We start from the raw sequence: 6000 nt of genomic DNA, 5'->3' as shown, positions 1-6000 counted from the left end.
GGCTAGCTCGTTAGTCAATAGATGATCATGGTTTCCTGATCATGGGCATTAGATGTCATTGATAACGAAATCACATCATTGGAAGAATGATGTGATGGACAAGACCCAATCCTAAGCATAGCACTAGATCGTATTGTTCGTATGCTAAAGCTTTTCTAATGTCAAGTGTCTTTCCTTCCACCGTGAGATTGTGCAACTCCCGGATGCCGTAGGAGTGCTTTGGGTGTATCAAACGTCACAACGTAACTGGGTGACTATAAAGGTGCACTACGGGTATCTCTAAAAGTGTCTGTTGGGTTGGTACGAATCAAGATCGGGATTTGTCACTCCGTGTGACGGAGAGGTATCTCTAGGCCCACTCGGTAGAACATCATCATGAGCTCAATGTGACTAAGGAGTTAGTCACACGATGACGTGCTACGGAACGAGTAAAGAGACTTACCGGTAACGAGATTGAACAAGGTATAGGCATACCGACGATCGAATCTCGGGCAAGTTCTATACCGACAGACAAAGGGAATTGTATACGGGATTGATTGAATCCTTGACATCGTGGTTCATCCGATGAGATCATCGTGGAGCAAGTGGGAGCCACCATGGGTATCCAGACCCCGCTGATGGTTATTGGCCAGAGAGGTGTCTCGGTCATGTCTGCATGTCTCCCGAACCCGTAGGGTCTACACACTTAAGGTTCGATGATGCTAGGGTTATAGGAATTGTTATACGAGGTTACCGAAAGTTGTTCAGAGTCCCGGATGAGATCCCGGATGTCACGAGGAGCTCCGGAACGGACCGGAGGTAAATATTGATATATAGGACGGATGGTTTCGGATACCAGAAGTGTTTCGGGCATCACCGGTAACGTACCGGGACCACCGGGACCACCGGAGGTGGCCCCGGGGGTCCACCGAAGGGGGGCAACAACCCCGGGAGCTAAGGTGGGCCAAGTGCGGAAGGTAACCAGCCCCTAGGTGTTGGGGAACGTCGCATGGGAAACAAAAAATTTCCTACGCGCACGAAGACCTATCATGGTGATGTCCATCTACGAGAGGGGATGTGTGATCTACGTACCCTTGTAGACCGTACAGCAGAAGCGTTAGTGAACGCGGTTGATGTAGTGGAACATCCTCACGTCCCTCGATCCGCCCCGCGAACCGTCCCGCGATCAGTCCCACGATCTAGTGCCGAACGGACGGCACCGCCGCGTTCAGCACACGTACAGCTCGATGATGATCTCGGCCTTCTTGATCCAGCAAGAGAGACGGAGAGGTAGAAGAGTTCTCCGGCAGCGTGACAGCGCTCCGGAGGTTGGTGATGATCTCGTCTTAGCAGGGCTCCGCCCGAGCTCCGCAGAAACGCGATCTAGAGGTAAAACCGTGGAGATATGTGGTCGGGCTGCCGTGGCAAAGTTGTGTCAAATCAGCCCTAAAACCTCCGTATATATAGGGGGAGGAGGGCGGAGCCTTGCCTTGGGGTCCAAGGACTCCCAAGGGGGTCGGCCAAACCTGAGGGGGGAACCCTCCCCTTCCAAACCGAGTCCAACTAGGTTTGGAAGGAGGAGTCCTTCCCCTTTTTCCCACCTCCTCTTTTTTTTCTCTTTGAATTTTCTTCCTATGGCGCATAGGGCTCTCTTGGGATGTCACACCAGCCCACTAAGGGCTGGTGCGCCACCCCCAATGCCTATGGGCTTCCCCGGGGTGGGTTGCACCCCCCCCCCCCCCCCCGGTGAACTCCCGGAACCCATTCGTCATTCCCGGTACATTCCCGGTAACTCCGAAAATCTTCCGGTAATCAAATGAGGTCATCCTACATATCAATCTTCATTTCTGGACCATTCCGGAAACCCTCGTGACGTCCGTGATCTCATCCGGGACTCCGAACAACATTCGGTAACCAACCATATAAGTCAAATACGCATAAAACAACGTCGAACCTTAAGTGTGCAGATCCTACGGGTTCGAGAACTATGTAGACATGACCCGAGAGACTCCTCGGTCAATATCCAATAGCGGGACCTGGATGCCCATATTGGATCCTACATATTATACGAAGATCTTATCGTTTGAACCTCAGTGCGAAGGATTCATATAATCCCGTATGTCATTCCCTTTGTCCTTCGCTATGTTACTTGCCCGAGATTTGATCGTCAGTATCCGCATACCTATTTCAATCTCATTTACTGGCAACTCTCTTTACTCGTTCCGTAATACAAGATCCCGTAACTTACACTAAGTCACATTGCTTGCAAGGCTTGTGTGTGATGTTGTATTACCGAGTGGGCCCCGAGATACCTCTCCGTCACACGGAGTGACAAAACCCAGTTTCGATCCATACTAACTCAACGAACACCTTCGGAGATACCTGTAGAGCATCTTTATAGTCACCCAGTTATGTTGCGACGTTTGATACACACAAAGCATTCCTCCGGTGTCCGTGAGTTATATGATCTCATGGTCATAGGAACAAATACTTGACACGCAGAAAACAGTAGCAACAAAATGACACGATCAACATGCTACGTCTATTAGTTTGGGTCTATTCCATCACATGATTCTCCTAATGATGTGATCCCGTTATCAAGTGACAACACTTGCCTATTGCCAGGAAACCTTGACCATCTTTCATCAACGAGCTAGTCAACTAGAGGCTTACTAGGGACAGTGTTTTGTCTATGTATCCACACAAGTATTGTGTTTCCAATCAATACAATTATAGCATGGATAATAAACGGTTATCATGAACTAAGAAATATAATAATAACTAATTTATTATTGCCTCTAGGGCATATTTCCAACAGTCTCCCACTTGCACTAGAGTCAATAATCTAGTTCACATCACCATGTGATTCCAACGAATCCAACACCCATATAGTTATGGGGTCTGATCACGTCTTGCTCGTTTGAGAGGTTTTAGTCAACGGTTCTGAAACTTTCAGATCCGTGCATTCTTTACAAATCTTTATGCCATCTTATAGATGCTGCTACTATGTGCTATTCGGAAATGCTCCAAATATCTACTCTACTGTACGAATCCGTTTTGCTACTCATAGTTATTCGGATTAGTGTCAAAGCTTGCATCGACATAACCCTTTACGACGAACTCTTTAACCACCTCCATAATCGAGAAAAATTCCTTAGTCTATTAGTTACTAAGGATAAATTTTGACCGCTGCTAGTGATTCAATCATGGATCACTCTCTGTACCTCTCAACAGACTTTGAGTCAAGGCACACATCAGGTGCGGTACACAGCATGGCATATTTTAGATTCTACGGCTAAGGCATAGAAGACGACCTTCGTCTATTCTCTTTATTCTGCCGTGGTCGGGTTTTGAGTCTTACTCAAATTTACACCTTACAACGCAATCAAGAACTCCTTCTTTGCTGATCTATTTTGAACTCCTTCAAAACTTGTCAAGGCATGCATCTTATTGAAACTTTCATTAAGCGCTTTTGATCTATCTCCATAGATCTTTGATGCTCAATGTTCAAGTAGCGCAATCCAGTTATTCCTTTGAAAACTCCTTTCAAACAACCTTATATGCTTTACAGAAATTCTACATTACTTCTGATCAACAATATGTCTACCACATATACTTATCAGAAATTCTATAGTGCTCCCACTCACTTCTTTGGAAATACAAGTTTCTCATAAACCTTGTACAAACCCAAAATCTTTGATCATCTCGTCAAAGTGTATATTCCAACTCCGAGATGCTTGCACCAGTCCATTGAAGGATCACTGGAGCTTGCATACTTGCTAGTATCTTTAGGATCGACAAAACTTTTTGGTTGTATCACATACAATGTTTTGCTCAAGGAAACCGTCGAGAAAACAATGTTTTGACATCCTACGTGCAATATTTCATAAATAATGCATCAACAACTAACATAATTCTAACAGACCTTTAGCATCGCTACGAGTGAGAAAGTCTCATCATAGTCAACTGTTTGATCTTGTCGAAAACATCTTTGCGACAGGTCGAGCTTTTCTTAATAGTGACTTATCACCATCATCATCTGTCTTCTTTTAAAGATCCATTTTTACTCAATAGTCCTATGACCATCAAGTAGTTCTTCCAAAGTCTACACTTTGTTTTCATACATGGATCCTCTCTCGGATTTCATGGCTTCCAGCCATTTGTCGGAATCTGGGCCCACCATCGCTTTCTCCATAACTCGTAGGTTCACTGTTGCTCAACAACATGACCTCCAACACAGGGTTACCGTACCACTCTATAGTAGTACGCGACTTTGTCAACCTACGAGGCTTGTAGTAACTTGATCCGATGCTTGATGATCACCATCATCAGCTTCCACTTCAATTGGTGTAGGCGCCATAGGAACAACTTCCTGCGCCCTGCTACACACTGGTTGAAGTGATGGTTCAATAACCTCATCAAGTTCTACTACCCTCCCACTCAATTCTTTCGAGAGAAACCTTTCCTCGAGAAAGGATCTGTTTCTAGAAACAAACACTTTGCTTTCGGATCTGAGATAGGAGATGTACCCAACTGTTTTGGATATCCTATGAAGATGCATTTATCCGCTTTGGCTTCGAGCTTATCAGACTGAAACTTTTTCACATAAGTGTCGAAGCCCCAAACTTTCAAGAAACGACAGTTTAGATTTCTCTAAACCTCAGTCTATACCGTGTCATCTCAACAGAAATACGCGGTGCCCTATTTAAAGTGAATGCGGTTGTCTTTAATGCATAACCCATAAACGATAGTGGTAATTCGATAAGAGACATCATAGTATGCACCATACCAAATAGTGTGTGGCTATGACGTCCAGAAACATCATCACACTATGATGTTCCAGGTGGCATGAACTGCGAAACAATTTCCACATTGTCTTAACTGCGTACCAAAACTCGTAACTCAGATATTCATTTCTATGATCATATCGTAGACCGTTTATCCTCTTGTTACGACGAACTTCACTCCGAAACAGAATTGAACTTTTCAATATTTCAGACTTGTGATTCATTAAGTAAATACTCTTGCATCTACTCAAATCGTCATTGAAGTAAGAACATAATGATATCCACTGCGTGCCTCAGTACCCATTGGACTGCATACATCAAAATGTATTACTTCCAACAAGTTACTATCTTGTTTCATCTCAATGAAAATAAGGCCTTTCTCATGTGGTATGATTTGCATGTCACTAGTGATTCAAAATCAAGTGAGTATAAAGATCCATCAGCATGGAGCCTCTTCATGCAATTTATACTAACATGACTCGAGCGGCAGTGCCACAAGTAAGTGGTACTATCATCATTACCTCGTATCTTTTGGCACCAATATTATGAACATGTGTAACACTACGATCGAGATTCAATAAACCATTGAAGGTGATTATTGAAGCAAACAGAGTAACCATTATTCTCTTTAAATGAATAATCGTTTTGCAATAAACACGATCCAATCATGTTCATGCTTAACGCAAGCACCAAATAACAATTATTTCGGTTTAACACCAATCCCGATGGTAGAGGGAGCGTGCGACGTTTTGATCATATCAATCTTGGAAACACTTCCAACACGTATCGTCACCTTGCCTTTAGCTAGTCTCTGTTTACGCCGTAGCTATCATTTCGTGTTACTAATCACTTAGCAACCGAACCGGTATCCAATACCCTCATGCTACTAGGAGTACTAGTAAAGTACACATCAACATCATGTATATCAAATATACTTCTTTCGACTTTTGCCAGCCTTCTTATCTACCAAGTATCTAGAGTTGCTCCGTCTCAGTGACTGTTCCCCTCATTACAGAAGCACTCAGTCTCAGGTTTGGGTTTAATCTTGGGTCTCTTCATTAGTGTAGCAACTGTTTTGCCGTTTCACGAAGTATCCCTTCTAGCCCGTGCCTTCCTTGAAACTTAGTGGTTCTACAAACCATCAACTATTGATGCTCCTTGATTTCTACTTTCGTAGTGTCAAACATCGCGAATCGCTCAAGGATCATTGTATCTATCCTTGATATGTTATGGT

The sequence above is a fragment of the Hordeum vulgare genome, chromosome 4H (genome assembly GCF_904849725.1).
Source record: "Hordeum vulgare subsp. vulgare chromosome 4H, MorexV3_pseudomolecules_assembly, whole genome shotgun sequence".
Lineage (NCBI taxonomy): Eukaryota > Viridiplantae > Streptophyta > Magnoliopsida > Poales > Poaceae > Hordeum > Hordeum vulgare.
Note: the sequence above shows the minus strand (reverse complement) of the source record.